The following is a 12577-nucleotide window of genomic DNA, read 5'->3' on the forward strand; positions in this document are numbered from 1 at the left end:
TCGCAAAGTTCAAGGGGGCCGAATACTTTCGCAAGGCACTGTAAATGCCTTTTATGCTCGCTTCGAGGCAAGCAACACTGAAGCATGCACAAGAGCACCAGCTGTTCTGGATGACTGTGTGATAACACTCTTGATAGCCGATGTGAACAAAACCTTTAAACAGGTCAACATTCACAGCCGCTGGGCCAGACGGATTACCAGGACATGTACTCAAAGCATGCACGGACTAACTGTCAAGTGTCTTCACTGACATTTTCAAACTCTCCCTGACCGAGTCTGTAATACCTACATGTTTCAAGCAGTCCACCATAATCCCTGTGCCCAAGGAAGCGAAGGTAACCTGCCTAAACGATTACCGCCCCGTGGCACTCACGTCAGTAGCCATTAAGTATTTTGAAAGGCTGGTCATGGCTCACATCAACAGCCTCCTCCTGGACACCCTAGACCCACTCGAATTCGCATACCGCCCCAACAGATCCACAGATGACGCACTCTCAATCGCACTCCACACTGCCCTTTCTCACCCACAACTGCTTGGCCGAACACGACTCCAACACCAAGTTTGCTGACGACACAACAGTGGTAGGCCTGATCACCGACAACGATGAGACGGCCTATAGGGAGGATGTCAGAGAACTGGCAGTGTGGCAAGACAAAGGAGCTGAACAGGCCCCCATAAACATCGACGGGGCTGTAGTGGAAAAGGTTGAGAGCTAAAAGTTCCCAGTGTCCACATCACAAACAAACTATCATGGTCCAAACAACATACCAAGACAGTCGTGAAGAGGACACGACAAAACCTTTTCCCCCTCAGGAGACTGAAAAGATTTGGCATGGGCCCCCAGGTCCTCAAAAGGTTCTACAGCTGCAACATTGAGAGCATCCTGACTGGTTGCATCACCGCCTGGTATGGCAACTGCTCGGCATCTGACCGTAAGGCGCTACAGAGGGCAGTGCGAACGGCCCAGTACATCACTGGGACCAAGCTTCCTGCCATCCAGGACCAATATAATAGGCATTGTCAGAGGAAAGCCCATAAAATTGTCAGGCTCTAGTCACCCAAATGACTGTTTTTTCTGCTACGGCACGGCAAACGGTACCGCAGCGCCAAGTCTAGGACCAAAAGGCTCCTCAACAGCTTCTACCCCCAAGCCATTACACTGCTGAACAATTCATAAATATTGCTACTTATTACAATTTACAATACTTATTTACTCAAGACATTTCAGCTTTTAATTTTAAATTAATTTGTCAAAAATTCGAAAAACATAATTCCTCTTTGGTATTATGGGATATTGTGTGTAGGCCAGTGTCAAATCTACATTTACTCAATTTGATATTCAGGTTGTAAGTCAAGTGGTGCGAATACTTGCTGAAGGCACTGCATGTAGCCTTGATCCCAGCTGTTCTAGGTTTCTTCAGAGTAGATTACGGTGTGATGTCAGGCAGTGTGAGACGTGGGGGTGAATCCTAAATTCCACTTGAGTCTAATTTCCACTTGGTCACGCATTGATGTCAATAGGAGACTGTGAAAATTTTACTTGAGTGGAAGTTATGATTCGTCGCTATATCAAGTGTCTGTGCTGTATTCAAAAATCAAATGTCATTTGTCACATGCTTCATAAATAACAGGTGTAGACAAACAGTCCCTGCTTACTTACGGGTCATTTTCCAACAATGGAGTGTTAAATATAAAAAGTATGGAAATAGTGACACGAGTAACAGAAGTGTGTGTGTGTGTGTGTGTGTGTTTGTGTACACTACATGGTCGAACATCTCATTCCAAAATCATGGGCATTAATGTGGAGTTGGTCCCTCCTTTGCTGCTATAACAACCTCCACTCTACTGGGAAGGCCTTTCACGAGATGTTGGAACAATTCCGACAGGACTTGCTTCCATTCAGCCACAGGAGCATTAGTGAGGTCGGGCACTGATGTTGGCCGATTTATGCCTGGCTCGCAGTTGGCGTTCCAAATCTACCCAATGGTGTTCGATGGTTTAGAGCTCAGGGCTCTGCAGGCCAGTCAAGTTCTCCCACACAAATCTCGACAAGCCATTTCTGTATGGACCTCGCTTTGTGCACAGGGGCATTGACATGCTGAAACAGAAAAGGGCATTCCCCAAACTTTTACTACAAAGTTGGACGTACAGAATCGTCTAGAATGTCATTGTATGCTGTAGCTTTAAGATTTCCTTTCACTGGAACTAAGAGGCCTACCCCAAACCATGAAAAACAGCCCCAGACCAATATTCCTCCTCCACCAAACTTTGCAGTTGGCTATATACATTCGGGAATGTAGGGTTTTCCTGGCATCCGCCAAACAAAGATTCGTTCGGTGGACTGCCAGATGGTGAATCGTGATTTATCTCTCCAGAGAACGCCTTTCCACTGCTCCAGAGTCTAATAGCAGCAAGCTTTACACCACTCCAACTGAGGCTTGGCATTGCATATGGTGATCTTAGGCTTGTGTGCGCTGCTCAGCCATGGAACGCAATTTCATGAAGCTCCCGACGAGCAGTTCTTATGCTGATGTTGCTTCCTGGGGCAGTTTGGAACTCTGTAGTGAGTGTTGCAACCGAGGACAGATGATTTTTACACGCTACTCACTTCAGCACTTGGCGGTCCCGTTCTCTGAGCTTACTTGGTCTGGGCGCTTGAGCCTGGTTTCTCCCGTGGGTCGCTTTGGATGGGAGTGTCTGCTAGATGACTGTAAGCAATGTAAATTTTGAGCGGCTTGTCTGCAGGTAGATTCTATGTTATATTGTTCATTAAAAACTAGCCTAAACCTTCTCTAAACCTGAGCATTATCAAATAGAAACATACAATCCATGTATGTTCACCAAAGTGCCACTTTGTCATATATTGCAGATAGTATGTATCCTATTTGTTTCATTGCTTCAGTTGTTAAATGTAGCCATGTCTGTAATGTGAACAGAAACCAGAATTTGTTTAAGATTAAGATCGCTTTATTGGTCATATGTACACAAGGTCCAACCGAAATTTGACTTCCGCTTTTAACCCAACCCCTCCGAAAGACACACTTACATATACAGATTTTGGAGAGGTGCAGGGGGCTGCCACACTGGGTGCTCAGGAAGTTGTTGTTGTGGGTGGTTAAGTGCATTGCTCAAGGGCACAACGGCAGGCAATGGATTTGTTACTATCGGTTGCAGCTCACTTCCCGTCAGATTCTTCCCGTCGGACCCGGGATTTGAACTGGCAACCTTACGGTCTTTATTAGAATGTGAACAATGGGCATGGTCAGAGATGAACACAGACAGGAGTTTTTCTGGGGTGACTCCAGGGGTTGAGGGAAAAAGATCTGTAGATTACTTCATAATCCTAATAATCTACCACTGAGCTATCGGGCACCTTTACTGTATGCACTCACTGTTTATACGCGCTGTTAAGTAAATGCACAATGTGGATGTGTTATAAATTAGCATACCAATGAACACAATTGGATAGTTGGATTTATTGTTAAACACAGGCTTCATATTCTTCTACCACTTGAGCTTCAAAGTGTATACAGTTTATACGAAGTATGTAAAAAGACAAATTATGTTTCAACAATTTCATTAACTTTTTATTGAGTTAGCCTTTCCCCCCTTTTGATACACAGATTTGGCTTGTGGTCATTGCAACTGTATTATGCAACATGAAGGCAACATTGTGTTCGTGTCAATATACATACAGATTTGCAGTTGTATGTATTGTTTTGCAGTCACACACCCAACCTCTGATCCACGTTACCTAGGCAGTACAAAACATGTTAGTATATTACATGTTTCCTGACTGTTGATCTTGCTGCCAGGACCCGCAGTTTATGACATTGAGAGAGTAAGAAAAATTTAGGCAGAGCAATGTTCTCAGTACGATCAGGCTGGACTAATTTAATATAACAGTTGTCTGAATGGCAAGCCAAGAGTGGAATACTGATCAAACAGGAAAGCGGTTGGCTTCCTCATGTAAACAGTTTTACGTGCTCAAATCTGTGTATATAACCTCCGTACAAAATATGTAATCTCCCTACTCTTCCTCTATGAAGAAAGCAATTAAAAACGTACAAAAAAGTTGAAAAGAAAGTAACAACAGTGCTCTGCCATTGCAAAGTGAGTGTATAGCTCATACAGGATAAATCCATTTTGAATTCAATCACAGCATTCCTTTTGTTTTAAACATTTTCATACATGTTTGCCCATGGAAGAAGTTGTCAGAAAGTTACTTTTTGGACCTGAATTCCAAAACATTCAGGAGATAAAGGTGCTCAAAGTTGACCCATTTTGCATACCCCACCTTACCATGAGACATCCATGTCTTCATCACTGGAAAATATAAACGATTGAGCTTGATATAATTTAAAAGTTTACAAACAGGGTTGTCAAACTATTTCATAATTTTTTTCAAATACGTGTTTTATATTAAAATGGCGTCATTTTTTACCTTTTACCACCAATTATATAAAAACGCATAAACGTATTCGCGTATGTTGTAGCTTAGACCCTGTTTGACATAATCTGAAGTTTTTGTGTTGTGTCCACCATCGATTGAGACACAACATGCTCTTGAATACAGTGGGTGTCATTTCAATCATAGAAATACAATTCATAGAAAGTCATTATATATATATATAAAAAATAAATAGAGTTCTTAACAGGGCATGTGTTTTTTTTTCCCCTGGCAGAAATCTATCCCTTCAGACCACTGCAATTTATCTGGTACACCATTAACATTTTAATTGAATTGAAATTGTAACTACTACCACAAAGATGACTGCCAGATCACTCTCTGAATGTCAACTTAAATGGTCATGTCTATTCTATTATCAATATTTCAATCAGTTTCATTTAACATTTAGCAGACACTCTTATCCAGAGCTACTTATTAAAGCAGGAATTAGGGTTAAGTGCATTGCTCAAGGCTCAGGTATTCAAACCAGCGACCTTTCGTTTACTGGCCCAACACTCAACCGCTAGGATACCCGCCGCCTCTGTGGAGGGTTAAGAGTACAATTTAAAAAAACAGACATTCCCATTCAAGTCAATATTCTCTGGTGTCTGGACCTCCAACCGTCCTTGTGGTACCATTTGAAAGTTTAAATTAAAATTGCTTTTGTCATTTTACATTTATCAGCCAAAATATGACACCCACCCTGTATTCAAGATCATGTTGCGTCTCAACCATTTCCTTTTAAGAAATTATAAATAGTTTGACAAGCCTGTTTGTATTTTCTAGTGATGAAGACATGGAAAAAGCATTCCAGGTGAAGCTGGTTGAGAGAATTCCAAGAGTGTGCAAAGCTGTCATCAAGGAGAAGGGAGGCTACTTTGAAGAAGCTAAAATATATTTTAATTTGTTTAACACTTTTTTGGTTACTATATGATTTCATATGTGTTATTTCATAGTCTTGATGTCTTCACTATTAACCTACAGTATAGAAAATAGTAAAAAATAAAGAAAAACTCTTGAATGAGTAGGTGAGTCCAAACTTTTGACTGGTACTGTAGAAATGGATCGATTTTCAATCTGCAAACCAAAACATTATGCTGTTGTCAAGTACATTTTATGTTAGCACCCCGACAGTCCTTCTAACCTAGTATCTCTATATTATTTACAGTACAAAATATTTATTCCGCAACACTCTTTTTAAGTCACAACATTTTGTACAAATTATCAGAAGATGAGCCCCAAAAACATTCTGGTTGTGAGAGTACATACGGTAATATTACTTATTATTCCACTTTGTACACATGATAATGAGTTTCATGTATGGTCGCAAAATTCCGGTAACTTTCCCAAAAATCCTGGTTGGAGGATTTTTATTTATTTATTACCAATATGTAACTAGGCAAGTCAGTTAAGAACAAATTCTTATTTTCAATGACAGCCTAGTGGGTTAACTGCCTTGTTCAGGGGCAGAATGACAGATTTTTACCTTGTCAGCTCAGGGATTCGATCTTGCAACCTTTCAGTTACTTGTCCAACACTCTAACTACTAGGCTACCTGCTGCCCTGGATTCTGGATTTCCTGTTAATGGGAATATTCCAACGGGGAATTCTGAAAACCTGGGGAATTTTAGGAAAGTTTCTGGAATTTTGCAAGCCTAATTCCATGTTACATATGTCAAAGGGTTAAATGTTAACAGTCTGTGGTGGAGAAACATTATTCAGGTTTCTGAATTTTTCTGTCACCTTCACAGTTTTTTTTTAGCTCAATCATATTTATTGTTGTATGGTTAGAAAACATAGCACTGGTAAACACGTATTTATACACAATAACGTATCACAGTGAAGCCATCAAATTAACTGGACTTTTTTTTATTGATGAGAGGTTGGTCAGTGAGCATTGGACTATTGAGTCGGTAATGTCAGTAATGTAATAATATTCAACACTATTGAAATCTAAAACTCTGGGTCTTCACTACCTGCTGTTTCCAAACTTCAAATGATCTCAGACATAATGGGAGTTGATCTAAAAAAATAACTAATCAAAACTCTTAAAGACTGCTAATGAGAAAGAGGGCTTTCTGTGAGTGAGTGAACTCTGCCTCACATGATGTGTGACCTCCAGCTAGACAGCTATAGGAGCATCAGTATGGTTACAGTGTTAAACTGACCAAGGCGCACCTCCAACAACACATAAAACCTCACATAATTCTGCCCTAAAACAATGACAATTTCTCTCAACCAGTGGCATATGGGATTTTTAGGTGAGTGCTGATGCCACCCTGTGATAAGCAGTGCCCACTTTGTCGAAGGCATGGGGGCAATATATTTTGCTTGTCCACTCCCAGTACAGGAGCATCTGCAAGAGCCCCATCAGGTCCCGCTTGACCATATAATCTTATTCATTATGATCTAAAAGGCTAAACTGATTCTATATCAGCACTCCTACTCTGAGAAGCTTTATGAATGCACGTCTAGGTGTGCTCTGAAGTTCCTTGAGTTGGAGAACATGTGTATCAGCTGAAAATAATTTAGCCCTTTATGGGTTTTTAAATCATGGCATATGGAGAAGCACAGGGCCGGTCCCGGCTGTTTTTCAGCCGTAGGCGAGCCCTTACTGCCTTCTATCTGGGAAACAATCAACTAGCACTATCAAATCGATAGACAGGGATAATAATACAAGGTTAAGGGGTAGAATATAGGACAAACGTAAGGTGGATATCCAGACTACATGTTATGAGGCTTGCATAGATGTGCTATAGATGAGGTGAGACACCATTGTTTTGCATCTAGTTACAATTGCCAGTGGCAAGTTGCAACTAGCGTTATAAAGGTACTAGGTATAAGGAAGAAACACATCAAGAGAAAGAAACAATATTACACCATCTGCAAGAGATATACCAGTATATTGTTAATGCTATTTTTGTTATTGCTCATAAGATGATTACAATATACACAGGCAGTTAGGAAAGCTAAGGCTAGCTTTTTCAAACAGAAATTTGCATCCTGTAGTACAAACTCAAAAAAGTTCTGGGACTCTGTAAAGTCCATGAAGAATAAGAGCACCTCCTCCCAGCTGCCCACTGCACTGAGGCTAGGAAACACTGTCACTACCGATAAATCCAAAATAATTGAGAATTTCAATAAGCATTTTTCTATGGCTGGCCATGCTTTCCACCTGGCTACCCCTACCCCGGTCAACAGCCCTGCACTCCCCACAGCAACTCGCTCAAACCTCCCCACTCCTTCACCCATATCCAGATAAACGATGTTCTGAAAGAGCTGCAAAATCTGGACCCCTACAAATCAGCCGGGCTAGACAATCTGGGCCCTCTCTTTCTAAAATTATCTGATGAAATTATTGCAACCCCTATTACTAGATTGTTCAACCTCTCTTTCGTATTGTCTGAGATTCCCATAGATTGGAAAGCTGCCGCGGTCATCCCCCTCTTGAAAGGGGGAGACACTCTAGACCCAAACTGCTACAGACCTATATCTATTCTAACCTGCCTTTCTAAGGTCTTTGAAAGCCAAGCTAACAGATTACCGACCATTTCGAATCTCACCGTACCTTCTCCGGGTGCACCTCAGCCACGCTCAAGGTCCGAAACGATATCATAACCGCCATTGATAAGAGACATTACTGTGCAGCCGTATTTTTACGCTACTGCTACTCTCTGTTCATCATATATGCATAGTCACTTTAACCATACCCACATGTACATACTACCTCAATAAGCCTGACTAACAGGTGTCTGTATATAGCCTTGCTACTCTTATTTTCAAATGTCTTTTTACTGTTGTTTTATTTCTTTACTTACCTACACACACACACACATACTTTTTTTCTCTCCGCACTCTATTGGTTAGAGCCTGTAAGTAAGCATTTCACTGTAAGGTCTACCTACACCTGTTGTATTTGGCGCACGTGACAAATAAACTTTGATTTAATTTGATTATTCATCGACCTGGCTAAGGCTTTCGACTCTGTCAATCACAACATTCTTATTGGCAGACTCAACAGACTTGGTTTCTCAAATGATTGCCTTGCTTGGTTCACCAACAACTTCTCCGATTGAGTTCAGTATGTCAAATCGGACGGCCTGTTGTCCGGACCTCTGGCAGTCTCTATGGGGATGCCACAGGGTTCAATTCTCAGGCCGACTCTCTTCTCTGTATACGCCAATGATGTTGCCCTCGCTGCTGGTGATTCTTTGATCCACCTCTATGCAGATGACACCATTCTGTATACCTCTGCCCCTTCGTTGGACACTGTGTTAACTAACCTCCAGATGAGCTTCAATGCCGTACAACTCTCCTTCCGTGGCCTCCAACTACTCTTAAATGCAAGTAAAACTAAATGCATGCTCTTCAACCCATCGCAGCCCGCACCTGCCCGCCTGTCCAGCATTACTTCTCTGGACGGTTCAGACTTAGAATATGTGGACAACTACAAATACCTAGGTGTCTGGTTAGACTGTAAACTCATCCTTCCAGACTCACATTAAACATCTCCAATCCAAATTGAAATCTAGAATTGGCTTCCTATTTCGCAACAAAGCATCCTTCACTCATGCTGCCAAACATACCCTCGTAAAACTGACCATCCTACCGATCCTCGACTTCGGCGATGTCATTTACAAAATAGCCTTCAACACTCTACTCAACAAATTGGATGCAGTCTATCACAGTGTCATCCGTTTTGTCACCAAAGCCCCATATACTACCCACCACTGCGACCTGTATGCTCTCATTGGCTGGCCCTCGCTTCATACTCGTAGCCAAACCCACTGGCTCTAGGTCATCTGCTAGGTGAAGCCCCACCTTTTCTTAGCTCACTGGTCACCATAGCAGCACCCACCCGTGGCACGCGCTCCAGCAGGGATATCTCACTGGTCACCTCCAAAGCCAATTCTTCCTTTGGCTGCCTCTCCTTCCAGTTCTCTGCTGCCAATGACTGGAACGAACTACAAAAATCTCTGAAGCTGGAGACTCTTACCTCCCTCACTAGCTTTAAGCACCAGCTGTCAGAGCAGCTCACAGATCACTGCACCTGTACATAGCTCATCTGTAAATAGCCCATCCAATCTACCTCATCCCCATACTGTATTTATTTATTTATCTTGCTCCTTTGCACCCCAGTATCTCAACTTGCACATTCATCTTCTGCACATCCTACCGTTCCAGTGTTTAATTGCTATATTGTAATTAATTTGCCACCATAGCCTATTTATTGCCTTACCTCTCTTATTCTACCTCAATTGCACATGCTGTATATAGATTTTTCTACTGTATTATTGATTGTATGTTTGTTTATTCCATGTGTAATTCTGTGTTGTTGTATGTGTCGAACTGCTTTGCTTTATCTTGGCCAGGTCGCAGTTGCAAATGAGAACTTGTTCTCAACTAGCCTAGCTGGTTAAATAAAGGTGAAAAAAATGTATTACCAGATTTCACAAAATATGTCTAATTTTGTAGGTAAAGCTAATTAGCTGGAACTGGAATTGCTAGGGGGCTGTCCCACGTGGGAGAAAATGTAGGGTAAATAGCGCTGCACAGCTTCCAGCAAAGAGTCGCTTTCAAAATAGGGAAGAGGTAAGCCAGTAATTCTGCCTGTAGATTATGCATGTTTGAACTACACATTGACACATTCAGCCCGAAGCGGAAGTTTAAAAAAATACTTACTAGTCACCAAAGTTCTGGAGCATGTCTTTAAGTGATCGATCCAGTCAATCCAATCACATAACCACACCAGCAGATAATGCTTGTCATTTCTGAGGTAAGAAATTAAATTGTAAGTAGGAGACCAAGAAGTGAGAATCTACCCTTGATGTATAGATCTAATAACGATTTCTGAATTGTAAGCGTAACTCCCTGGGCATAGATTACTGAGCTCTGCCGGCACACACCCCTGAATTGACCAGTTTTTGTTCTATTAACTAGCAGGGGGCTCCATGCCAAGGGTGACTGACTGGCTATCAGCTTAGCTCTTATCCTGGGCCTTATTGACTCCAGCTTCTTAGGTAAGCTTTATTTTGATCACAGCAACAAAACCCTTTGACTGCTACCTTCAAAACCATAATATTACATTGATGTTTCAGGGGACTGGGGGCAGTGGGTTCGTTGGATTCTTCAGTTTATAAGCTGAGCACCCTTTCTGTGTAGTTTATAAGTGATTGGTTCTGTACACGTTTATTGAACGTATTTACAAATATTATTTACATGTCTTGCAAAAGGTCATGCAAATGTGGTTTATGCCTGGGCTTGCCTTGAAAAAAAATTATAGTGGAAATTAGACATTCGTACATAAAAAATGATATCAGTTGTGATTATGCTTATTCTCAAATCTTCAAAAATCCTCATGGTTTATTATTAGAGCTGACATTATCCGTGTTTGAACGCAAGCCATAATCTATTTTAGATCTCTGTGATGGCTGATAGGCATCAGCAGCATAATCAGCATGTGGTCCAGCTTGTTAGCCTGCTTTTTCTGACAATAGACAAAGCACATCTTGAATAATTGGTTGCCCGCCTCACTTTGATGTCCTGTCTCATCAGAAGCCACTGAAAACTAGAAGTAAAATACAGTATACAGTATATTGCTATCAGCAGCGAATGTTGAGTTGATCTGTTACTAAGTTTATTTCTGGTTGGTTGGTTTGTTGGTTGTATGAATGTGTAGGAAAGATACAGTACCAGTCAAAAGTTTAGACACACCTACTCATTCAAGGGTTTTTCTTTATTTGTACTATTTTCTACATTGTAGAGTAATAGTGAAGACATCAAAACTATGAAATAACACATGTGGAATCACGTAGTAACCAAAAAAGTGTTAAACAAATCAAAATATATTTTATATTTGAGATTCTTCAAAGTAGCCACCCTTTGCCTTAATGACAGCTTTGCACACTCTTGGCATTCTCTCAACCAACTTCATGAGGAATGCTTTTCCAACAATCTTGAAGGAGTTCCCACATATGCTGAGCACTTGTTGGCTGCTTTTCCTTCACTCTGCGGTCTAACTCATCCCAAACCATCTCAATTCTTGGTCAAATAGCCCTTACACAGCCTGGAGGTGTGTTTTGGGTCATTGTCCTGTTGAAAAACAAATGGTAGTCCCACTAAGCGCAAACCAGATGGAATGGTGTATTGCCGCACCCCGACACGTCACAGCTCCTCCTCCATGCTTCACGGTGGGAACCACACATGTGGAGATCATCCGTTCACCTACTTTGCGTCTCACAAAGACACGGCGGTTGGAACCAAAAAGCTCAGATTTAGATTTATCAGACCAAAGGACGAATTTCCACCGGTCTAATGTCCATTGCTCGTGTTTCTTGGACCAAGCAGGTCTCTTCTTCTTATTTATATTTTTTTATTTAAACCTTTATTTAACTTATTGTTGTCCTTTTAGTGGTGGTTTCTTTGCAGCAATTCGACCATGAAGGCCTGATTCATACAGTCTCCTCTGAACAGTTGATGTTGAGATGTGTCTATTACTTGAACTCTGTGAAACATTTATTTGGGCTGCAATCTGAGGTGCAGCTAACTCTAATGAACTTATCCTCTACAGCAGAGGTAACTCTGGGTCTTCCTTTCCTGTGGCGGTCCTCATGAGAGCCAGTTCCATCATAACGCTTGATGGTTTTTGCAACTGCACTTGAAGAAACTTTAAAAGTTCTTGACATTTTCCAGATTGACTGACCTTCATGGCTTTAAGTAATGATGGACTGTCGTTACTCTTTGCTTATTTGAGCTGTTCTTGCCATAATATGGACTTGGTCTTTTACCAAATAGGGATATCTTCTGTATGCCACCCCAACCATGTCACAACACAACTGGCTCAAACACATTAAGAAGGAACAAAATTCCTCAAATTAACATTTAACAAGGCACACCTGTTAATTGAAATGCATTCCAGGTGCATACCCCATGAAGATGGTTGAGGGAATTCCAAGAGTGTGCAAAGCTGTCATCAAGGCAAAGGGTGGCTACTCAAACATAATATATATTTAGATTTGTTTAACACTTTTTTGGTTACCACATGATTCCATATGTGTTATTTCATAGGTCTGATCTATTCACTATTCTAATAAAAGAAAGAAAGGAAAGCCTTTGAATGAGTAGGT

Source organism: Oncorhynchus clarkii, chromosome 4 (genome assembly GCF_045791955.1).
Source record: "Oncorhynchus clarkii lewisi isolate Uvic-CL-2024 chromosome 4, UVic_Ocla_1.0, whole genome shotgun sequence".
Lineage (NCBI taxonomy): Eukaryota > Metazoa > Chordata > Actinopteri > Salmoniformes > Salmonidae > Oncorhynchus > Oncorhynchus clarkii.